The 25,976-nt window shown below is 38.1% G+C and overlaps 2 protein-coding genes across 2 annotated transcripts in view; one reads left to right on the top strand and one right to left on the bottom strand.

Annotated features, from left to right (window-relative positions):
• COG5 (component of oligomeric golgi complex 5) overlaps positions 1-25,976 on the top strand; it is a 186,695-nt gene that overhangs the window by 35,201 nt on the left and 125,518 nt on the right. The window lies entirely within an intron of this gene.
• The window catches only part of GPR22 (G protein-coupled receptor 22), a 46,127-nt gene that overhangs the window by 2,881 nt on the left and 17,270 nt on the right, over positions 1-25,976 (bottom strand). The window contains exons 1-2 of the mRNA XM_083851270.1: positions 2,826-25,976; positions 726-1,781 (exon numbers count right to left, since the gene is read on the bottom strand). The exon at positions 2,826-25,976 is cut by the window's right edge and continues 17,270 nt beyond it. The gene's annotated coding sequence lies outside the window, so the exon portion shown is untranslated. The remainder of the gene's footprint in view (positions 1-725; positions 1,782-2,825) is intronic.

The raw sequence follows: 25,976 nt of genomic DNA, 5'->3' as shown, positions 1-25,976 counted from the left end.
TCTGCATACATTAAAAATGGATAGCACTAAGGTGAACAAAAATGAGCTGTTTTTAAATGAAAGTATGAATTAAGCACACTTGGGATACAATATGCAAATGGATTTTATCTGCAGTTCTGAAAAGCCTCAATTGCACAATACTATTAATTGCAAATTGTATGATGAAAATTCTTGCTATGCTTCAACAGTTACTTCACATTTGCCTCTTAAATACAAAAGATATAAATTAGAACGTATTAGTTTCAGGCATGAAATACATTTCAAAAGCTTTGTTTAATTTCTAATTTAGGCAACCTCTAATAGGTTTATATTAAACCTCAGGAATATGATTTCCTCTGTGTATGTAGTCCTGGCTTTGACTGTATTTCAAGGACCATTCAGAATACTTGAACTTGATAAATTGAGTTCTCATGTATTAGTAAAAGCCAGGACGAAATCAAAAGCAGATCTCACTCAAAACAAACAAACAAAAAAGATCTTAACTGTGACATTATGCTACCCGAAATCTTGCGACAACAGAAAGCCTCAGATGTGCTATATCTGAGTGTTCAATCTAAATACCCAGATTATGTATCACCTCTTTGTTGCATGGATCAATTTCAGTTAAACACGAGTTGAAATGTCAAGGCAGAGGGGTAATTTACCAAACACTTTGCCTTTCTGAACCCTGCCTGTTCCCTTGTAAATGCAGAACAGAGGCTGGGTGCATGCAACTTCTGACCTACCTGTTTTCTGTGCCTCAGGGGTCTTTCAGATCATCGTAGCAGCTTGTCATAAATTCGTACATGGTGTCACTGCCAGGTATTTGACATGCACTGTCACCTCGGAACCAAGTGGTAGCTGGGCTCTTATTTCATTCCGTGCAGACTTTTTTTTTCCTTTTTTTGTTCCAGCAATTCAGCAGCAGCAAATTTTGATTAAACATGGGGACTCCTCAGTTGCCTGAGATGCTTGTACAGACCAGCGCGTGTTCTGTGTGTCTGTTCTGAGTTTCAGGCCAGCAATAACAAACCTTCTTTTACGTGATGTTAATTTCTTTCCCCTGTTGCATTTTGTAGCAGCCTCTTTTTATTTTCCAGGTTTAAAAACCAAAAAATATCTGACTTCTGTGTTCAGAGTGTACGTAGGCATCCTTTAGTTACAGTTGCGTGTTTCTTTCTGTAATATTCCTGCTCATTACTTTTGAGTGATGGCTTAGTCAAAGAAGTTGCTGTACATCATAAAATCCAGTTCATGTGCTTTGCGAATAACCATGAGTTACCTAATTTGGTTTATTTTCACTTAAGGAGAATACATAACAGATCATAAAATTGAGAGAAAAATATCCATTAGTCATTATGACAAATAAGATATTTAATGAGCAGTTTAGAAAAAGCCTAGTTAAACCCTTGTGCAGCTTGCTGGTGAAGTATGCATATTCTCCTTGTGGGAATTCATGTTTCATTGTTTCTTCATGCATCGGTAGTTTCCACAATTCTGGTTTTAAATTATAAATCCCTCTTTAAGAGATGCTCACCATTTTAAGAATCAATCATTGCATCCTTCTTGCAAGGAAATGTGAGCAGATGTGTTAGTCTTCCACGTATACTGTTGAAGTGTCGTGCACGTAAATGGTAATACAAGCGTGTTCCATTTTTTTGTTTGTTTCTAATTCCTTTATGTCTTAAGAATACATTTTAGTGATGCATCCTGCTGCTCGGAGGTCATAAAGCTAGAAAGGTACCCGGTCAACTGCATTCTTCGTATTGTCAGTTGGAAAACTGAATTAGTTGCTGCATGCCCTTGTGAAGAGGAGAAAAAAAATGGTTAAAAGTAGGGCTTATCATTTCAAAATCAAGTAATGCAACAATATCTTTTGTAACATCACTTATTTCATGAATAAAAGGTATCTAAAATTGGATCTTACAAATTCCATAGAAAACCACTTAGTGTGTTCACTATTTCCTAGTAAAATCATGTCATTCTGTTAACTTCCTTGAATTTAGTTTTTTGGATAAGTCTCCTCTTCTCCAAATAGTGCAGGTTACAGGAAACCCCGACTAGGAGCAGTAACCGTTGGATGCAGGGTGCCGGTGACTAGAGCTAGAAAATGTAGTTTTATAGCGCCTGTGAGCAGCTAGTTGAGACATACAGCTCTCTTCTTCTAATAAGAAATTGAGCAGCCAATGAGCTTTTATAGGAAATAGGTTTTTGTTTGATTTGCACACTGTTCAAATTTTCTCTCTTGATATAAATGTGTTGCAAATCCACATTTGTAATACATGGCTCAGTGTGGGGGGTAATGGAAGAAATAAGTTTTTTGTTTTTTTTTTTTTTTAAAAAGCAACAGGAAAAAAAAGGGACATTTCATGAGCAAGTCAGAGATTAGTCATATTACTCGACCTTCAGAAAGCAGTAAGTATACACCAATTAACAGACCGTCTGATTCTTCAAAGAATAACTGCACAAAGCTGTAACCTATTTAGCTGCCAATATTTGGAAATACTGCTGAGGGAGGAAAAAAATATTGCTGCTTGCATTTTGTGTCATCCGTCTCCCCCCTCCCAGTACTATAGTAACCCAAACTGTACTGTCTTCGTGGTGTACGAGCAAAACAGGCTCTCAGTATTTTGCAAGACTTTCATACAGAATTGCATTTTTCTACCACTGTGTTTTTAATGGGTAAGGGGAAATAGCATTCAAGTATTTCCTGGACTCGGATACAGCAAGATAACTAGCATTTAATGTAAGTCAAATCTGACGCTTCCTTTTTTTTTTTTTTTTCTTCTCCCTTTTTTTGTTAAATGTTGCTTATTCTGCATACCATAATAAGGAACAGATCTTACCTCCTCTAAAGGTTTGATAAATTCTCGATGCAGGTGAAGCAGTTCCAGGTTGGAGGGATTCATTTTGCTCACTTGTTAGCAGAGTAGAAGGGAAAGAGGGTAATAAGCATATCTTCGAAAAATGCCCTTAATGAAAATTTGTGCCTGTACTGTGCCATTGTTTCAGCATACTGCTAATGTATACAACTGGTTGAGTTCTGCTTTAGAGGCTGCTGCAGTCTCCCACTCTTCCCACTGTATAATCAATAAGCATCTGAAAATACATAATGAAAGTCATTTAACATACTGAAGGCTTCTCGTCTCCAGAGACACCGCCGAGATTCAGGCTTTCTAAAAAAGAAGAGCAGCGCTTCAGGGAGGAGAGCTTGCGATGGGCAGCTTTTGCAGAATGACAGCCTACCTTGTCGCTTCCCTTCACTGCAGAGAGATGCAGTGCATTCACTAATTTTGATTGGTCAGTGATGTGGGGCTTAAACTGTGCTTCATATATGGGATTGATCCCCCCCCTCGCCCCCCCACCCCGATTTATATAAGGATTCTTTTCTAAAAGGACTAAATTTACGAATGATTTATGAATTCTGGAATATATTAAGGCTATGCCAGTTTTATTTTTACCTTTTCACTCTTTACTTTGTGTACACTGGGAGCCACATGACGCTGTAAAAAAAATCTGATTAAACGTTATTACTTAAAAAGCTTGCAGTGATCTGTATTTGAATTTGCCTACTTTCCATTTGCGATTTTTTTTTCTTTTGTCCTAGGAACATCTCTGAAATAAAACTGTCTTGCCTTTTCTGCAAGCCATGCTGAATTTTACCCAGTATGTTTATATGCACGCCAGTGTTTAGGTCTTGTCTTGAATAAACGATATTCAGGACAAGTCGACACCCCCATGAATATTAGGAAAATTTCTATTAGGATTCACAGAGATTATTCAGACCCTTAAAATGGGTTAGTAATTCAGTCCATGAATCAGAAAATAATGATTTTTATGATCCATCACCATGTACAATGTATCTGTAGTAGTGTAGATTGTGAATTTTGATGAAAGGTTAACTTTAAAGATATTTTATATGTTCTACATGAATTTTGCTACAGACTTCACAGGTTTTTGTAAGGTTGTTTCTTCCGTTATGTTCTTCACCTTTGTGGGGGCTGGGGAGGGTCCCCACTCTCACTTTTTTGTTTTGTACCTTATTTCTGAATCTGTTTTGTCAGTGTAAACAGTGCTCACAGCCACATAATGAGGAGTGTGAAAAGTGTAGTACAGTATCAGTTTTAATTACTACTAATGCTAAAGTAAACCTTATAAATACATTTACTATGCAACTGAAAATAATAATTTTTAAAATCAGTTTATAGAAGCAAGTAAGATAAGAATATCTCAGAATAAAGTGTTCTACTGGTAGTAGAACATTAATAAAATTAATAAATTAACAAATAAGTGGTGAGGGTTTGAGTGTTTTCTGATTTATCTTGATTTTAAAGAATTACTTTTTTTTTTAAAGTTTGATAAAGTATTAACTGTTAAAGCTTGGTTTAACATGGCAGTTTTGGTCAAATTTTGGTGGTGTCCTAAGTTTTTAAGTTGTTATTGCAATTATACAGTGCAATCGTGTAACTCAAATGCCCGCATTTCGTTTTTATTTATTTTAACTTTTCCTCTTTGACAGCCATCCAGCATGCTATTTATATTTAGGTAACATCATATATATTTTTAAATGGCTGCATATTTATTTAGCTTGCTTCCTATTCCACTTTTACCTTCAGAAAAAAAGGAAAGTGGTAAAAAGAAAAAGAAAAAAAAAAAAGGAAAGATTACAGAAACTTTGAACAAAGATCCTGGACTCAGAAGGTGCCAGCTGGCTACGCTGAGCAGCAGCTGATCAAACTCTTTGAGCTGTCTCTGTTTCTTTTGCCTCCCAAGAGCTTGAAACCATTGAACACCAAGTACAGCTCCGAAGGATGACGTGATAAAGAGGATTCCTGAAATGAAAGCATATCTACTAATATTATTAAAGAGATTTGCTTGCTTCACTTTCAGTATGACTTAGGATAAGTAGGGAAGCCTGTCTAAATTTAAACAGATGAGTCTCCATCTCCCTGTCTAATTCTTCAGTGTGTGCCTGAGCAAAGATGGAGATATTGGCTGGGCTGTAGTGTTAGAAAGGAAAAGATGGAGGAAGATGACAACAGGATTTTTGGATATATAGTTTGGAAATATAGTTCAAGTGCAAGCAAAGGAGTCAAAAATTACTTCTTATATTACAGGAGGCAAAAACGAAATAATGGCAAAAATTGTATCCGCAGAAAGCGAGAAGAATGATAAGGAGTTGAGTTAAGAGCATATCATGCTCAAGTTTTCTGGAGAGAGAAGCAGGAGAAGCAGCAGCACCATATGGAGGCAACGAGGAGTAGGTGGATGGATAGACACGCTTACCAGGCATCGCTGTGCAGCTGCTGGCGGAGATGGTGCGAACAGATGACATCATCGCAAAGGGTAGGTAGGGAAGAGTGGGCAAGAAGAGCCTTGTGCAGACACCCAGCCGAGACAGAAAAATGTGCCGCTCTTGTACCTGTTTCCATATCAGCACATTCAGCGTGATGCCGGGAGAGAATAGGTGCAGAGAGGCAGGAGGCGAGGCAGAACAGAACAGAGGTCTGTGCGTATAAACAGGCGCTGGGGCCACAGGGGTCAAGGTATCTGCAACTGCCATAGCATCCACCCCTATATAGTACTTACAAATTGAATTCATCATCTTCTACCAGAGTATGTTTTTCTGCTTTGCTGAGAGAAGTAAGTCCAAAAATTTGAAAGCTGTAGCATGTTTCTTGGTGGTCTTCATCTTTTATCCACTGCCTTACTTTCTACACACAGAAAGTGATGTCCTGCCACTGACTGTTACGGCACAGCGCTAGGGCACTGGGAGCTCGGCAGGTCTCAACTCTGCTGGTGACCTTCCAAGATCATCTCTAATGCCACCTCTTGCAGCACAGATTTTAAAAGAAGCTTTGTTTGTTTGTTAAAAAGATCCCTTACATTCGCAATGTCTAACAGCTGTACAGTAAGCATATCAGGGCCAAACTAAGTACTCAGTTCTGATGTTTTCTATTAGAATTCTTGATTTTGGAATGTTAGCATGTTTTTTTATTGTGGCCTTTGGGTTTAAGTTTACATAAACCCGTTGCAAACTGTCAAACATCCATGTGCCATGGGATAGGCACATTCTTGGGAGTCTGTATTGACACATTTGCGGAATTGTGCCTGCTACTTCCCTTGTTCCCTGAACCGTTCTTGTTTCAATTTCTGTGATAAACTTCCCTGAGATCTCCGGCAGCGTTCTCTGTTGCTTTCTTTGGGATTCACGTCTTGTTGCCTAGTTAGAATCCTGCTGCTCATTTAGTAGTTGTTCAAAATCTTACTGTTTCTGGGTGTAAAATTTCATCTGCTCTCATTTTTGCAAGAGACTTGGGCTCCTAGATCTTGCACATCTTTCAGTGACACATAAGGTCTTTAGACCTTAAGTTGCTTTTCGAAATGATTAGGTGATTTGGGAAGTCTTGCCCTAGTACTGTTCTTCATCCTTATTTACACAATGCACCTGCAAAATTGCAGCTGAATTGATCGTCCAGTAGCTTGCACTAACCCGCACTGGGTAGTGTGATGTCCACTCCTAGTGTAGTCCTTCTGGATAGTTTTTTGTTTGTACGCGGCCTTGTACTTTGTGATCCATATCTAAAACGTGTTTCTTACCTAGCTACACCTTAGTTTCCTCAATAGGCTGTTGCAAAGAACTTTCTTAGAATGTTGTTGAAAATCCAGTAACTTGTATAGTATTAAGAGTAAATAAGCAATGGATGATGATAGTTTAGGTTTGGAAGTTGTACAGACATACCGTTGTTGTGCTGTATGTGCCAAGGTGTTCTGGTTTACCCCGTACCGAAATTATGGCCCAGACCATGCTGCAGCAAACTTTCATTTTCAAGATGTATAAGTCTGACTGCTGTCCAGTACACAAATTCTACTCGTAAGGGTTTTTAGTACTGTTTAAGAGTGGCTTGTTGAACAGATAAGAAAAACTCTGCTAGAATTTATAGATAAATACCATTCAGAGTGATGGTAACGCAGTCTTTTCCTTCTTTTGACACAAGTGCTTTATCCCTATTTTTCTAATGTAACGAGAACTGTTCTAAGACTGTTATCACTTTTCTGTAGTGAATACCAATATCCACAAAATTAAATTTTCATGCAGTGTTCTATCCTTAATGTTGGTTTTCTTTTCTCCCTCTTTGTTGACTGCCACAGTTTTCTTTGTTTTGTTATTTTCATAATGTCTTATTTATTGGTTATTTCTAACTTCCCCTTTTCCATTGCCGGAAAACATTCCTACACATGGGATATTGCTGATTTTGGTTTCTCCATTTTAGAATTACCTCCATAGATTTAAAATAAAAGAAAAAAAAAGATTTTCTAACTTAAATATATATAGTTTCATTGTGCTGCCTTTTGTGTTAGCAAAGATGTATACCTTTGGAAGTGACACAAAGCTAATTATATATACACATAATAGTAAATGTATATCTACATAATTATATATATAATGAATACATATTCATTGTCAAGATGCGGATCTAATGTTAGCATAGCAGCTTGAATACTTGAAGTTACTTGAATAACTTGAATAACTTGAAGTTACCCTGCTACAAAGTAAATATGTTTTAGGAGCTTTGTTTGCTTTTGTGAAACTGTTGGGCATAGGTTATTTGTCCAGTAGTAAACCACTTGAGTTGACCTGCTCACCTTTTCAGCACTGAAAGCTCCTGTACTTGTAAGCAAATGCGTAAGTTTACAGAAGGCTCTTCAGCAATTAATACTGAAACTGTATCTTATAGTTCTGCAAAATGAGGAGAGAGCAAAAAAAAAATCATGGAACCATTGATGTGGTCATCACTCATAGGTAGAGAAGGCATCCTTTTTCATATTATGACAGTAAACTTGTTTTAGTGATGTAGCTAAATCATGGTCTTGGTCCCTTATTGTACGATTATTTATTCATTTTAATGGAAAAAAATAGAATATAAATTATCGTCAGGAAGGAAGTATGGCTGCTAAATTTAATAGTAATTTGAGTAACATCACTGTGACTCCTGCTTTCCTCTGTGGAAGTGACTTGTCCTCCAGTATAAACATTCACAACAAATGGTGCTATATCTTGTAGTACATATTGGCAAAATTTTAAATAATGGCTATGCTTTTCAAGATAATATTTTCATTTTTCTTTAAAAACCTGTAATATGACAGTGAGTTTAGGTTTTCCTTCATTAAAATTGCACTCTGGGAGCATGAGAGATTTCTACTCTTACAAAATATTCTTAGTTGGCAATCAAGAACTGAACCTTAGTTAGGGTTTTTGTTGGAAAGGCTTTTGGAACTCTGACATCTTATCTTTTATCTCGCTTCAGACACAAACACAAGCAGGTGGCTTGCATTGTTCATTTTAAGCTTCCAAAAGTGTGCCTGAAAGAAGGTCGATTCTCTAAGTTGGAAAACATGTCAGTGTGGTAGCTGAAGGGTCCTAATGCTGCCTGTGGACATACTCCCTTCCGGCTAGAAGTCCCAGCTGATTGTTCACCTTGCTTTCATTAAACTATTTTGTATTCTGGAAGAAGCTTTTCAGCATTACGTCTTGAAGCTTGGGTTACTGCACTGCCTGGCACCCCAAATCCTGGCTGACGATGGCATTCTGCTCTGTGTATGACAGAATGGCATCGCTATCAACAGTTCAGTAGGCTTCCTGGCTGGTTTATTACAGTGAGTTAGAGGCAGCTGAACTCAACGTGCAGGTTTATGCTTCAGGATTCTCCATCACATATCCCGGATGCTGTGGAAGCCATGCCTGGTCACATACGCAGGGTGAGAAGCAGCAGTAGCAACATGAGCTACCCTGTTATAAACCCTTGCCGCAGGAGTTCTGTTAGACACCCCTCTGCCGTAATAGCCTTTGAGTGGAATTGCTGATTTAAAACAAAACAAGAAAACAGAGTTGTTTATTTGACAGACCCTGGATAGACTACTTTCCAGTCATTTTTAAAAATAGGAAGGCAATATGATTTTCTCTTAATTAAGACAAAGTGTTAACATGCAGTGCCTACTAGCAGCAGTTCTTCTAGCTGAAATTAGGAGACGAAGGTCTTACGATCTTAATTGCCCTGTGAGTGAAGAGTGAACACAACATGAGCGTGTATCACAACATAAACTATATTCCTTCAGTTTTGCTGAGATCACCCACAGTGTACGGGTTACCATCGGCGTGAGTTCATGTGCTGCAGTCTCCCTCAATTATCCCCTGGGCTGATTTAGTTTGGAAGTGCTGCAAAAAGCACGGACAAAGGATCCAGCAGGCTTACTACCTTTACAATCAAAGTTCAGCAACACACACAATAGCTCTGAATGTTTCCATGCAGCTGCAGTGACAAGAGCATGCTTTGCCTTCTTCAGACAACAAGGTAAAATCTCTGGACAGTAGTTTGATTTCTCCCTGGCCCCCACCAAGTTGTGGTTGTCTGCTATAAGTGATTAAAGCAACCTCTCAAGTCCCTGTGTTCAATTCAAATATAAAAAGTCATTCATTCACAATTTGATAGTGGTGATATTCCTTATATTAAGTTCTCAGAAACTGAAAGAATAGTATGCGGTACTATGTTTTCTTGTCTGATTTTTTAAAAAATGATAAAATACGCTGTCTTCCCCTCTTTGCCACCTTAGTTTTGAGTTATTATTTTTCCAGATTGTTGGGGAAACTGATAGAAAATCTGTTTATGTAGTGCCATAAAAAGACATGTGAAAGTTAAAAAGTAATAAGTTATAATGATAAATGTGTAATAGTACAGAAATTGAACTAAGATAATGCAGAGTGTTGGATTCACCATTCGCTCTGCTAAAAATAATATTCATTTGATTGATGTGCGTGTTGGTTTAAATTTAGGTTAGTGTTGGTATCATCTTCAGGTTATTTTCTTTCTTCCTCTTGTTCGGGTGCACTACTTTGCTTCATTTGTACCTGTAGTATAGTTAATTTTTTTGTTACGTGTTGTTGAAAGCCTGTCACTTTCGTAAGAGAATATATGTATATAATATCCTTGATATCTTCTTTGTTTTTAACACAAATACTGTAGTTCTGGAATCTAAAATGAATACCTGAACTGTTTAAATTGCATGCATATGAAGAACGAATTTCGTCTGTGATTTTTAAATATCATGGGGGTTTGGTGCCTGAACCCTAGTTTCATTTTTTTTCCACGTCCTAAATTATTTTTAACCTTAGTGCGTAATTGTTGTATTTGAAATCACTTATTGTAGTACTGAAACAAACCAGAGCTTCTTTGAAAAATGCTTTAATTTTCTGCTTTTTTTTGGGAAGGTTGAGAGCAATAATGTCAGCAGTAAGTCTGAAGAAGGGCATACTGTTTTGCTTCATATGTGGCTGATGCCTAGAAATGGCTTTGCAGTCATTAGACCTGAAGCCCAAGTTTTATTTTACTAATAAAATCTCAAGAAATTGAGAGTGATTAGTAGAAACATTTTTGTTACACTAATGGATGTTGAACAAATACATGTGTACGGAGAAAAAACTTGTCAAATTATTCAGCAGCCTTCACTGTTGGATCTGTTTAATAAATTAAAACATAAAGGTAGAATGAGGTTGTGGTGATAGAAGTTATAAAGTGGAGTTGGAATGGGAAAGTAGAAAAATATTATTTGCATTTCTTCTGGAAGCTTTCCAAGTGGGAAGCTTTGGTTTTACTAGGTCAGCTAGCAACTCTGCAAATGGATGCTTACAGGCAGGATCTCCTGGAGGAAAAGACAGCACATAGCAATGGGTACAGCCTATACAGAGGAATACCACGTGAGTTACTATATACCGACTCTGCCGGTTATCCTGCTGTCGTTGTAAAAGAGGTATTGCAGTCCTGATGGAAGCAGAGGTCTTTTCCAGCCCTTGCTCGAGTAGATGTGGTGCCCAGTGAGAAATGACTCTTCCTGAGAGACAGCTGAATATGGAGGAGAACATAATTTCTCTTATTAATCAAGCAAATTAATTTTAATATGAAGAAGGAAGGGAAGGAAAGGAGAGCCTGCCCTTAGAAAGTGGTTACTACTCTAAGCCTGCTGGTGGTCTGTTTGGAGATGTTTTTCCATAAAGTTGTTTTACGCTGCAATATCTTCTCTGCAGCCTTGCTTACAAAGGGGAAACAAAAACTAATTGAACCCCACCTGTTCACCCCAGGGGGTAACTTGTTTTCTCTGCAATTTTTCATATATTCTTCAGAAACACTTTTTATTCACCAGCATCAAAAAATTCTAGGTATCGCCCTGTTTATTGTTTTTTTGATAATTTGCTGTTTAACACTGCCTCTCCAAAATCTTTAAGCCAACATTATCACAGTGATCAATATGTAGGTTGGTGTAGGATAGAATACTTCAATGAGGATTTTCCAGTGGTGTTTGAGTACTTGTCTGTAGGGACTCTATTGCTCTTCAGGTTGTCAGTTAAATACATGCCGTGATGAATATTACAGCATGTGATGATAACAACTTCTTAATACAGTTTGTGAGAGTCTAAAAACTGCTCTCAGTAATCTTTAAGTCTGTAAGCAAAGGAGCTCTTACAATATACTTTGGGATAATAAAATAATAAAATGTATTAGTCACAGAAATTTCAATTTGCATTCAGTACTTTTAATCTAGAGTACACTTGCATGGACAGCTAGAGATGGTGCAGATTAACACTTCAGCTAAGGGTTTGACCTGCTTGTGTGATGTCCATGACCACAATACGTGAGCATCCTATATCTGTTTCATAGTTTCTCTTCACACCATTCTGTTTTGTAGCAAAGCAGTTTGTCGGTGTGCTAGAAGACAAGGGCAGATCTGGGAAGTCTGCCTGTGTTTTGTGGATCTGTTCAGTCTATGTAATACAAGGCCAATTTCTTTTTGAAGAAACACAGGGACTATATAAATTTTACATATTATTGTCTTAGCAGGTCTTTAAACACAGATTTATTTATTTATTTTTTAATGTCTAGCTGGACTGGATGAAGAAAGGTAAGCCAAGGCAATGCTTTGGAGTAATAATGAGCAAGTTGAAATTTGAGTGGAGAAATAGTTCATGGATCAAAATCTTTCTCCTAGGACATTAATTTTCTTGTACCAAGTAAAGTAACATATTGGCAAAGTCAGAATATAAATTATTTCTTGCACTAACCTTACTTCTGCCTAAATTGCTTTAAGCCCTCAACTGCATTGGAAGCGGGGGAGGGAGCAAAACAAAGCCCCAAAACATGCAAATAATTAATGAGATGTAAAAAATATATTGATGAAATGCAGTAAAACTCTCTCGTCTATCTTTAAACTAAAAAAAAATGTGCATCTCTAAGGAAAAAGGCCTTGCAGCATGCATAGAGGGTTATTAAACACAGGGAAAAAATACAGAACTGTGTTTGGAGAACATTTCACCTGGATTTTGACATCTGGGAGCTGTTGCTTCTAACATCAGCTAGGAAGTTATATTAAGTGTAAAAATACTTACTGAACCAACCCTGTAATCATGTAGGACCTAACAGTTCAGCAAATCAATATTGTGAATAGAACAAAGTGGATATAGTGCTTCTGCGTGCGGTACTTTGGGTTGTGCCATGCTGGAAAACCTTTTACTTACAGCTTCGGTGGCTCGTGTTTGGTGCAGTTTTCCTCTTATCCTTCCCAATATAAACTATATCTTAAGTGTGAGTGTGATGGGGCAGGAAGAACAGAAGATGCGTCTATTCAGGATGAGCCAGGCATGGTGTTGGTAGGATCAATTTTTGATGAGTACTAAATGATTCAGATTCAAGGACAGGGAAGCTGCGAGAATTGCTGCAAGGGTAACTGAGCTGCTCTTCAGAGTTCTTTATATAGCTAGGTACAGGCTTTCCTGTTTCTTTTTTTTTTTTTTTTTCTCCTTAATGATCTTTTGCTGTTAAGTGAACAGAGAATGTTGGATACTTCACGGTCTCTTTTGTAGAAAACTGCTAAGAGCTTGACATGCAAACCTTCCATTAAGGTTTTGGTTGTTTCTTTTTTTTATTTTTTTACTTTTTCCAATTGTTCAGCTATATCAATGTTTCTTCAGTTTGGTATCAGAACATAATTCATTTGAGTGTGACTGCCGTGTATGGCAATCTGCTGGATAGCATCCCGTGATCAGCTGGGAACAAAATTGCCCTGAATAGCCCACAGTGCCTGGAGTAGATTTGCACATCTACAGCACAAAGAAATGAGAATGGAGATGGGATTGATCCCAAAAATTCCATAGACAAGCAGCTGCAGAGAGAAGTGTGGACTGTAGAGAGTCCACATAAAATTGCTAATCTGTAATTTTAAATCTTTGTTTAAATATGTGATTATGATGCAAAGTTTATTTTCTCTTTCTGTGCTGGCCTGAAAGCATCCGTACTTTCAAAGTATATTTTAAGATTGCTGAGCGCTGTTAGTCCTGGATGCTTAAGAAATGAATTCACCAAATCGCTAATCTTTTTAATTTTTTAGATTCTTTTTAGAAGCGCATCCAGCTGAAATAATTTAATATTCTGTTCTTGTGCAGAGTCTTGGATAATGCATCTGTTGAATGAATAAATAAATGGAAAGAAATGCAGTTTTAATTCTGGCAAAAACTATTTTTATTGCTTACGTGTAAAATTGGCAGCAATGCTCTACTCTGGGATAGCATTATTGGTTATTGACACAGGGGAATATTAGTTAGAAATAAATGCGAATTTAGCTGAATTTAAAGCATGGGCTTTTATTCATTATTTTAAAGTAATACTAGCACCAGCAAAATAACGCAAGATGTTGGTTTCTCTTGGCAAATATTACACATTCACAGATCAAAATATGGTTTATGATCCCCATTGATTACTATTATTACTATCTGACGCTGTAAACAGGTCAGGGATTGGGCCAACCTCTTTTCTGACTGATGCTCAAGAAAAGCGTCTGGCAGCTTCTATTCTACCCTCTGGTCAGAAAAATATTTTTCCTTTCTTTTGCTGCCTTTTGGCTTTTGACTTCCTACTTAATTAACCATTTAGTTCTGTGGTTTGGTCTTTGAATGCTATTTGAGCTTCTGAGGAGGAAATTCAGTTGAACTTGTTTAGGAGAACGAAATCATGTCCGAGTAGTTTTAATTGCAGTACCCAACTCTTTGCTGTTCAGCTCAACTGATAAATACAGGGTTGCTCACAACGCCTGCCGTGTCCGCCTCCCGGCCATTCTCAGCTCTGTCCCAGATCCTCAGGCAAACTGGGCACTCAGGTGGCAATTTTTTTCCTCTCTTGAAGAAATCAGTGGTTGCTGGGCTCAATTAAAACTCTGCCACTGCCAAATAGCGCCCACTGTGAGTCTTGTCTTGTTCAACTAAACAACGAGTACCTGATAACGTAGTTATTCTGTATCCTATAGCTATGATTATATATATTATGTATGTATGGTAGTCACATTTGTATATGTGTGTGTATATATATACACATGTAAGTGCATATATAAAGTATATCATCATTATAAAATCAAGTTGAATTCTTCAGAAGTGTTGTGAATTACGCTTTCTGGTGACAAACAATGTAATTGTTACTGTAGAAACTGTTGTTATTTTATCAGTTGGTCTTACAGTGTGGCCTTTCTAGCAACTGTAGCCTGTGAGAATAATGTCTAACTCTTATTTCTCTCCTCACCTTGAATTGTGACTCAAACTTCTGGATGTATTTGCAGACTGGAGAGGAAATGCAGTTACAAAGTTTTCCTGTGACAGCAGTGAATAGTCTAGCTTCAACTGGTTTTTTACAACTCTTAGGTCCCCACTTAACAGGAATTAGCGTATGTCCTCTTGAATTTTCTGTCAAAGCTGACATTATGAGCAATGAAACCTGTTCATTTCATGCTTCACCGAAATCTTGATGCTGGTCTTCCAACATCCAAGAAAGAACGAATAGATTTTTTTCTGTGCTCATGAAATTCCTTTTCTGGTGACATATGTGTATTTAACACTGCAGTATAATTTCATTAAGGGAAATCTTATGATAAATTTATGGAAAGAAAAAGCAATCTTAAAAAAGAAGGTAGGTATCCTACTGTCAAACAAATATTAGCAAAGAAAAAGCTATTCCATGCAGGTAATTTAAAAGTCTGCAAGTAGTTTTGCCTGTAGTACTTGGGAATAGATTCTGGTCGTTTTGGATTCTTCAGCTAATTTTAGAAATTGTAGTATTTTTAGCTGAGAATGGCTTGTGGGCTAAATCACACATCAACAAAAAAAGACTTGAATACGAAGGAACTGTTCACTTACTGCGTCGATGAACCCTAAAGTAAAATGTTTCTGTAAGGTCTTAGACCAATTGCGGTCTCTGCAGAGGGGTTATATGCTGGAGGAAGACAGCAGAGCAGTTTTGAGGTGAACAAAGCCCCAGTCTGAAGTGGAGGAAGGGCTCTGCAGCCCATCAGTGCATGAAATGACATGGGAAAACAGGCAGCTCCAGCAGGTGCTAGTGGAATGGGAAGAGCCAAAGCCCTTCATCCTTCTGGCAGACGTGCACGGCATTGCTCAGGACCTACCTCAGTGTTGTAATTATTTTCATTTTCCCGGCTCTTGCTGGGTGCCGAGGCTGTACAATAGATCTCATTACCCACCTGCATGTAGCAAACCAAACAGAACCAACAACCACATCTCTGCTCCAGCTGGTTAAAACACCCAGGAATGTGTTCTCTAAAGTGGAATCCCGGTTCCAGAAAGATACCAAGGAAGAATGCCAAATTTCAAATACTGCATTCCCAGCCCAGAAGCTTTCCTAAATGAACTTTTTCACAGCAGACCTTTCACCAAAGATGGGCCTGCTGCAATGACAATGGAAAAATCAGTTCAAGCCATGATTTGTATGGACGTTTTTACCCTGGTTTTGCTCATTTGCACAATGGACATTGTGTTCTTTTTTTCCACTTCCCCCTCCCCCTTCCAATCAAACAAAGAACAAAGCTTTTTCTTCTGGCATTTAGTTTGTTTAAATGCATCAGAAAAGTTCATTATCTTTATGGAGGTTGGGCAGGAGGAAGGACAGACATAGATCTGTTTACATGTATAGAATTACAACCCCACGCACTGCTACCTTTTGGGGGCCACCCAGCTGGAAAACAGCTTGGCAGAAAAGGTCCTGGGGGGTCCTCGTGGACGCCAACTTGACCATGAGCCAGCAATGTGCCCTTGGTGCATAGAAGGCTAATGGTATCCTGGGATGCGTTAGGCAAAGTCTAGCCAGCAGGTCAAGGGATGTGGTCCTTCCCCTCTGCTGGTCCTGGTGAGGCCACACCTGGAGTACTGTGTCCGGTTCTGGGCTCCCTGGTACAAGAGAGAAATACAGAGCTAATTCACTTCTTTATTGACTGAGCACTGGATTAGGTGCCCAGAGAGGCTGTGGAGTCTCCATCCTTGGAGGTCACAGAATTATAAGATGGTTAAGGTTGGAAGGGACCCCTGGAGGTCTGCTGGTCCAACCCTCTGCTTAAGCAGGGACACCTCGAGCAGGTTGCCCAGGACCATGTTCAGGTAGCTTTTGGAGATCTCTAAGGTGGGAGACTCCAGAACTTCTCTGGGTGGCCTGTGCCAGTGCTCAGTCACATACACAGCACAGAAGTGCTCCTGGTGTTCCGACAGAGCCTCCTGTGTGCCAGGTCGTGTCCATTGCCTCTTGTCCTGTCCCTGCAGGGACAGCAGCCAAGAATACCGTTAGCATTCTTTGTGACAAGGGCACAGCACTGACGTATGTTCAACTTGGTGTCCACCGGGACACCCTGATCCTTTCCTGCTGAGCTGCTTTCCAGCTGGGTGTCCCCCAACAAGTACTGCTGTCTGGGGTTGTTCTTCCCCGGGTGCAGCTTTCTGCACTTCTTGTTGAACTTCCTGAGATTCTTGTCAGCCCACCTCTCCAGACTGCCAGGGTCCCTCTGGATGGCAGCACGGCCCACTGGTGAATCAGCCGCTCTCCTCGGTTTCATCATCCTTTAATTTTATGAGATCTTTAAAAGCTGTCTGGACAACCTGCAACCTGCTCTAGGTGACCCTGCTTTAGCAGGTGGGTTGGACCAGACAGCAGCCTCTGTCATTTTTTAACAGTTTTACAAACTTCAGCCTTGCATGGTGAATGAAGTGCAGTAGGGAAAATGATTTCACTTTCAAGCTTCATGCATCAATGATGCATAAAATGCTCTTTTAATATCAGGAAGAAGGCACTGTAGCAATAGCATCTGAAGGTGCTGCTTTCCCTTCCTTAACTGTTTAAAAGATGAGCATGACTGACTCTATAAATATCACAGGATCACAGAATCACAGAATTGTAGGGGTTGGAAGGGACCTCAAGAGATCATCGGGTCCAACCCCTCTGCCAAAGCATAGCTTTAAAAACCTGAGGAAAACATTCTGTGAAAAATAGAATGGCTGGGCTCAAATTCTCAAATTTCAGTACAAGATCTTTAATGGGATGTTCTATCAGTAGTCTTCAGTAATTCTCTCCCTTAATAAAATAATAAATAAAAATACCCAGGTCTCCAAGCTGCCCCATTGTGGAGAAAATGGCAGCCAGGAAGAATTTCCACTGCTCAAAGAATGTTTTACAACTGTAGTGGTTTGAAAAATTTAGCAGTGCACGAAACTCACAGAAAATTTCTCTTTCATTATGGATGAAATATCTGCTTGTTTCAATTGTAGTCCGTGGCTGATGAATACTGTCCTTCACCATTGCTTACAGAGAGGGGTATTTTATTCACATTTGAAGAAGGACACTTCTGAGCATAAACCGTACTGTGTAGTTGAGGATTGGTTTTATGTTACCTGAAAAATTTATATTTTGTGTAGTTATTTTTAGGCTTTCATTACTTGAAGTCACATTAAAATAAGCATGAGGGAAGAAATGGTGTTGAAGTTGCACTCTCCCTTCTATTCGTAATCTTTACGTGATCTTTGATACATGCAAAAATGTGAGTTGTTGCACTAGTACCTGTAATTATTAGAATTAATTCATTGCTGTCTACCTTAAGCTGATTCTCATTATCAAAAAATTGCTTTTGTAGTTAAGTGTGTAATCTAAGAGACAAAATTACAGCTCTGCTATTGTGAATATAAGCAATGCTGCTCATATCTGTCTTAGCAAAGCAAACATCTCTCTGATGTAATGTAAAGCACAAAGTATATTGGCTTTCGAGTAAAATATTGAGTATTACAGCTAGTTCTCTTATTCATGAGTGTATAACTTGTGAATAAATCAGATATATGGGTGGTAAGGTTTTCATTAAATATATTTGAAGTTTCTATCATACTGTTATGCCATGCTTTCATTCCAGCGACAATAGTTATGCACTGAGTTATGCATAGAGTTGTTTGCTTTGCAGGCTGAGCATATCAAGCTGGGTTTTGGACCAATTAGGGCATTTTTAAGTCTGGAGAAGTTTATTTTTAGTCTCAAAGGGAGTTCAATGGGGAAAGATGTCTTACAGTTTCTAGTTCATGTTTATTATAACTGTATTTCTACTTGAAGAAATCCTTTTTCCCTTCATTTGCGGATGGATTAAATAAGTTAGCAGCTTGTGTAGATACAGGCAGAGCATGAAGAAAAGGCAATTCTATCTTGCAACGTTACGCTGCAGCCCTTTTCACCCACCTGTGAATCACAGCGAATGACACTTTTTTTTATTTCTTTCTGTTTGATCTGAAGTTTTATTTATAACGTAATAGTCTACTGTGCTATAGCAGCACAAAAATCAGGGTTAGGAGGTTGATGCAGAAAGAAGGTAGATGGAAGAATTAACTGGCACACTTACAGAAGGAAAAAAGCTGTGCTGCTCAGCTCCCCTGGATAAATGAGCCCACTTGTAAAGGCATGAGTGCAATGATCCCATTTCGAGGGAAGCTGGTCTTTGAATTATTGTTCAGAAAATAACTAGTCATTGAACCCCTGCTGTTTCAGGGCTTCAGCTTCTGTTTCTAGCCCTGGTTTCAGGTTTGAAAATCTGAGCTGTGAAGACTTCGGGCTCATCAGATTCACAAATTCAGAAGTGTTACTTATTTAAAGCAGGCTGACGTAGTTGCACCATGTATTATGTAATCTGCAACTCAAAAAGGTCCCCTCCCCAAATAATAAAGTTAGTCAAAAGAGAAGTTGTTTTATATCGCTGTGTTCCAATACGTTACAGGTGACCTACTTTTGTACTTTCTAGATGGGAACACAAAGAACACCATCACATTTATGGACTTTGACATCTCCCTATATAATTCTCTGTTCTTTTATTTTTTTTCTTCCATTTTTTGTGTTCAATGCCCAGAAACGAGAGGCTCAATGAAATAAAACAACATCATTTTTAAATTTGACCAGAGTCCAAAATGCACGTAAATTTCAATATAATCATGTGTTCATTTTCGTGTCTGAGAAATGCTGTAGTCAGAGCTTACGAAGATTTTATTTACTAGTCTTTATGTATACCTCAGTTTTTATTTGAATTTTAGGTTTTAATATACTTCTCTTATATATAAATTCCCCTTTTAACAAAGTGTTGGGTCTTTTTCTTATTTTTTTGGGGGGGGAGGGTCTTCTTTGATTTATTTTTTTTTTGGCAAAGGAGTAACTTAATTCTTGGATAAGTGAGTGTGGAAGATACATTACTAAAGTTAACTTCATACTGTTAAATGCCTAGCTGAAATAAGACATTTTCCCCCCTTCGTTAACTTTTTTTTACTTTACAATAAAATGTATTGTTGTAATAAAGCCAGCACAAAATTTTCAGGCAATATTGTTCCTCAGACTCATGGTGTCTGTTCAGTTGGTGTTGAAGCGCTGTGAGATGCTCGGCTGACTGAGCCTATATTGGTGCATGGTTGGTGGCACAGTGCTAAGGAGCAGCACGTCTGAACTGATGCATACTGGACCTGTTTAAATTTAGTTGTATACAAACCCTCCTAAGTAAAATAGGCTATGAGAAGCAAAACATAAGCATTAAATTCCTTGGCTGTCTTTATTGGGGAAGCAGGATTGATAAAGGCACAATATGTTGCAGGCTTTATTTCACAGTTCTGCCAACACGAATCCAGTCTGAGCTAGAGCACAGCTGCTATTCCTGCCAGTCCTCCTCTCTCTCCTGATGGAGCTTGATCAGCTTTCTTTGTTTTTTTTTTTTTTTTTTTGTGTCCTAAAATGAAGACTGTTTAATGATTGACTTGCCGCTAATGAATTAGCGATGTCCTGTTCAGAGGCCTTTCTTTACAGAGTGCTTCCTCCCAGCATTAAAATACTCTTTACTGACACAGTATTAGGGTAAAATAATGAGGAAAAACAAATGTGAAGTTGAAGATGGATTGTGATGGATAGAAATACATAGAGAAAACTAGATGTTCTTACAACAATTGTGCTATTCTTTTTATCCCTGTAATACAGTTACTCCTCCTCCGCCCCCCACACAACAGATTTGTAATGAAAGAATAGAATCTTGTGCAGGCTGCAACTCCCAGAGGTAAAACCCACAGTACTAGACTTCCATCTGTATAGCCTATTTTATTTCAGAGAGATTTCATTGTTTTCCTTGGGTAAATTAGTCTGAAATACTGTCTTTGCAAGTTCATTAAAATTATTCTTTAATGGGCATGTACTGTAATTTTGACATTTTGTATTCATTTGATTGGTGGTAGTGCTCGCTATCTACCTGAAGTTCTCTTCATCCTTTCTGCTCTATCCTGATGTTTGTTATGTGCTCTTGCCTTCATGGTCAGAGTTGTTACTCCTGATCAGTTCTCCAGAGGAGACTGTCTCCTCTCCCATCCCCATAATAAAACACTGGAGTAAAAGTCTCCCGTGTTGGATATAATTGGAGTGGGAAACAGGATCCTCTGTGATTGAATAATATGTATTCATAGAAATTAAGAAGAGATTCCTTCACTAAAAAACTTACCTGAAATGTTTGTATTTACCAAACATAGCCCTTATGGTTTGGTAAAGGCTTTTATCTGCTTGGAGAAACCTGGATTTGAAATGAAGCTGTAAACCTTAAAAAGAAGGAAAGAAAGAAGGAAAGAAAGAAAGAGAGAAAGGAAGAGAGAAAGAGAGAAAGAGAAAGAAAGAAGCTCACAGGTGGGAGGATGGTGCTGGATTTTGTTTCTACTCTTCAAGCAGCATGCTAACATGTCCTAAATCAATATTTTGAATCAATATGCATGTATTTAGTGTTTTCTTAGGAGCAGTTAGAACTACACAAGAGGCCTAATCCTAACGAGAGCTGTGCATGTGGGTTGTTTAATAACCTGTGAGCCAGCAGAGGCAAGCAGAGGTACAGTGCCAAGTGCAGGACCGGGCAGGGTCTGGTGAGAACCTTGCTCACCTGCATCAGGGTGCAGAAATGGAGCAAGCACAGCAGCATCACTCCTAACACCAGAAACTCTCCAAGGCTCAGTGACTTCCCCTCTTCGCTGGCTTATAAGACAGTATAGCATCATCCCTCTCTTTTGCCAAGTAATAAATCCGTCTTTCCCCAAAACATGAGCAAACAGATGAATTAGATACATAAATTACTGTGAATGTTTGTAGGATCCACATAAGCTACTTCTGTGAAGGGCAGTGATTGAACACTTGGAAAAGACTGATAAAAAGCATTATCTGAATAATCTGAATAATCTGGATTTTTCTAATTGCCATTTAATAGCTCCTTTACTTTTTCCATACAGAATTTACCCATATGGAAGGTATTTGTTTCAGTATAATCTGCCACTTTGTTTTCTGAAGTTTGTTACTTTGCTCCTCTGTTCTCTTCGGAATTTGTACTTCAGCTTTGAAATTTTTGAGTGTTTTTGCCAGAACTGATTTATGCATTAGCTTATTTAAATGCTATATGTGTGTGTTAATTGAGTAAATGGTTAATTGAATAAATGGATATCAGAAGAGATATAGTAATCATTGTAGAAGAAAGATGTTGAAAACTTGATGTCAGTGTGAACCAAAACTGTATAGATTTTTCTATTTTATTGCTTTAGAGTGGATCTTCACACACACACACACGCACACACTCACACACACAGATTAAAGATCATCTTCCATATTTGTTTAATTGATCTAAGTTGTTTTCCTGCATCCCTGCCGTGCTCAGGTACTTGTTCTTCACATAGATGTTGATGCTTGCATCTCCAACGGAGTGAGGCACTGAATCGAGGAGCTCATCTGGCTGAAAGCTAATTGCTGGGGTAATTTTCAGCAGAATGTTTGCGTGGGTTCAAAAAAGGGGAGAAGACAACATGGCTGGGAGATGTGGAGGAGAGAGGAGCCACGGAGGCTGGGATTTAGAGTGGTAGCATATGGTGACATGGAAATGAATCTCAAGGAACTTGTATCTGGTAGTAGATATCACTAGCTTCCCTTTCTTCAAATCTTTAGTATGGTCAAATTAAATACCAGTGTCTGAATTATTACTGTTCCCCTTCTCCCTCAGAAGTCTCTGAATATTTTGTAAATGCCGCAGGACTTGGAGATAGTTAACCTTATGGCAGTCCTTAGAAAGGGGAAATAAAATGACCTGTATGTAACCTGGATCAGTTTTGCGTTCATCTCCGACAGAATCATTTTATATTGAGGATATGGGGAATAATAAATAAAAGGACAACTATAATTATAATCAATATTAGAAAAAATATGTTTTGTCATTTAATTTTTCTTCTATTCTTACTGTGATAGCATTCTTTTGACCTTACATGTAGGTACGGGGTGATCTGCTAGCTGGGGATTAAGATGGCTGTGATGTATGTTCTAGTTTTAAATACCTTTTTCTAAATGTGGATGAGAAAATTACGTCATGAATTTTGCATAGACCCTGAGACAAGCATCGAACACAACCGTTTTGCTAACAAAGCTTGCAGGATCCTTTTTGTCACCCTCTGTCACACAATTTCTGCAAGCACACATGGAAAGGGTTTAACAGAAGGTAATAAACTAATTTGATTTTTTAAATAAGATTACAAGTCTGATAAAGCCTAAATGTATTAACACTATTGAGTTCTGTAGACCTTCTAATATGTTTGAAGAAAAAAAAGTAAAAGATAAAATGAAGCAAAAGAAACTCTGAGCAACTAGAATGTTAGAGTAATATCAGAATGGCTTTTCTGTGAAAAAGTATGGCTTTATCTTCATTGTCTTGGTTTGTAGAGTTTATTCCATCCCAAGATCTGCAGTTCTTAAGCCTTCCAACCATTTTCTTCTTTGAGCTGGAAGTCTTTTGTGTACATAGTATGTTGAAGCAATTTTGGTATCAAGTTTTTTCTGAATACCTATAATTTTTATTGTAATTTTTCCCTGTCAAGTATTTTTGAAACTCTTATATAATTCTTCATTAGCTTTTTTTTTTGCAGCACAAAATATCCCATCTGTCAGAAACTGACTTACAATTCCATCCTTCACCTAACCACTGAACATCTATTGTTTCTTTTTGAATTTATAATTATGTCTTAATTTCATAAAACAGTAGAAATATAGCACATCTAATATATCTATTAATGCTACTTTTAAAACTTCAGGGAGGGAGAAGAATGGAAGAGAGTGGTTGTGTAGTCACTGAATTGGGGTCTGAAGGAATGATGGAGCTGAGCCCTGCTGTGCCAGTTGAAGAAGGCTAATTAGGGTGAAGCATCAGACATAATTCTCATCAGTTTTGTTCCTTGATCAATATGCAGGTGCCTCTTGTCCATATTGATCTTTTCTGCTTACTTAATGTACTTTCATTTTATGAGATCTATACAATCATTAAATGGAGTAGTTTGAGTTATTTTCACTTGCTAGGACATCGTTTTTAACATACTGTGTTCATTTATTGGATATCTGTACTGTTAGCTGCCATTAAGATAAAAATAGCTCGCCTACAAAAACAGATCACTATCTGTAGCCAAGCGTCTCAGGGTTAAATGATCTGACCTACTCGAGAAAGTTGCACAAACTCAGTATCGCTATTTCAAAATGTCAGGTATTTTCCAGCAGGTGTTTTTTTTTTTGTTTTGTTTCATTCTTTTGGTTATATATATATATATATATATATATATATATATAAAATTTAACTCTGAAAACTAAGGAAATACTAATTCACACCAGAACAATTTGATCGCAAACAGTGTGAACAATACTGAAGATCAGTATGCTGAGAATAGACTTCTGCTGAGCAACAGCCCATGTGCTGCTGAGTGATAGGATATTTTCTAATTCTTAGCTTGCTCTCTGCCTAGCAGCATGTGCTGGAGGGGCTAGCTAGAGATCAAAATAGTTGTCTCTTATGAAGGCCCAGTGGTGTACACTCTGGTGTAGTGCTCTTTCAGTGCCGAGGTGCCTCACTAGATTAGGTCTGATCTACAATGGACAAGTTTATCAGGTATGACTCTTCCAAATAATTCTTTCAGCATACATAGAGGTTCTGTTGGTGCAAATGCATTTTTGCCAGTGCAGCATGTGTTAGTTCCTGGATGAAGTGGGATAAAATACACCAGCAAAAGCACTTTTGTATACCTAGGATTTTTTTTGCTGGTATAAAAATACCGTGGACTATTAATTTCATTGCCATGTCGCTACACTACTAAAAGTTTTTCATCTAAAGATGGATTTAATGCAACTCTTTTTTTAGTGGGGAAAAAAAAGGACATAGAATCAACTGTTACATTTAGTAAGCAAAGCTAGTGCAAAATACTGGATGAGTCATAGTGAATGCTGTGAGTCTTTTCTTCTGTCCCCCTTTTTTGTCCTCAAAACAATTTGATGGGGCTGGTTTAACAGATGGGCAGAAAACCTATCAGTGTGTGTTGGAAAACTGTTTCCAGATGAAGAACAGTTTTCTTAAGTTATTTGCTCTCTTTTTTTTCTTTGTTCAACACTGACTGAACTAGTCAAAACATTTTTAGCATATTAAGCAATAACATATTAAGCAAGTCTATAAAATAATTAAATTGAAGCTAGAAGCTAAGAGTTCTTAGAAATATTTACATTAATATTTGACTCAGTATAAATCTTATGATAACTACTTTTGAATCTGCTAGGAACCTCGTGCTGAAGATAAAATGTTGGGTTGTCAAGGTTGGTATGCTGTTTTATACTGAAAATAGTTAGGATCACCTGGTAAATTTATTTCTGAATCCCAAATGAGCTATGCTTTCACTTTGCTGTAGGTGCTGAGATATGATGAGGCAACGAGACATAAGGTTTGTTACTGTCCTTCCAAGAGACGTTTTGTAGAGTTTTTAAGGTGTTGCAGCACGCCTTGTTTTTTTGTGGACTTTATGTCAGTTCATTTCCATGTACAGCAATTACACAGCGGTGCTATGCTTGAATTCAGGTGGAGGTTTTAATGTTTCTTCCTTACTTGTTGTTGTTCTGGTCACTGGTGTTATGAACTGCAAAGGTCTGCCCTCTGCATGTACTCTGGGGAGACCCAGCTTCTTAAAATTTATGTAAGGTTAACACTCTGCAGAATTTTGCAGAGTATGAGCAAGTGTCTTGGCAGGAGGTGCCAAAAAGCTGCAGCAGATTTATGTTGCGCTCTGTAGTCTCAAAACTGGTTCAAAGGACATTGATGATAGCAGGTGACTAATAATAAAGCATGAAATAACTCTGTGTTGAGGATGAGTCAGGTAGTTATCAATTTCTAAACACATTTGCAAAGCAAAAATCCATCTAATGGGAGGTTTAGAAGTTTTTTTTGATTTGTGATTTGTTGGAATCCTGCTAAAATGTATGTGTAGATTTTGGGATCTTTTTTTTTTTTTTTCCTGTCCACACAGTGTGAAAAGGGGTGGGAGAATCACATAATTTTTGTACTTCTAGTATCCTGTGACTCTCAAACCCTTGCAGTGTCTCAAGTATGTGTTCCCTTATATAAGATAAATCGCTGTATTTTTTTTTCTTTCTGTCTTAACTCTGCCTGCAGGCTCTCCATGCAGCTCTCACTGGTGAATTGTCTTCTTCTCAAGATGTCTCTGGGGGTGGAGCCAGCAAAGTGATCACTTTCAGGAGGAGGCAGTGAGAAAAGCCTAGCTGAAAAACAGCTTCTTAACCTTTCTTCATAAAGCT

Source organism: Anser anser (genome assembly GCF_964211835.1).
Source record: "Anser anser genome assembly, chromosome: 1".
NCBI classification, from domain to species: domain Eukaryota; kingdom Metazoa; phylum Chordata; class Aves; order Anseriformes; family Anatidae; genus Anser; species Anser anser.
This window is presented reverse-complemented; position numbering and strand designations above follow the sequence as displayed.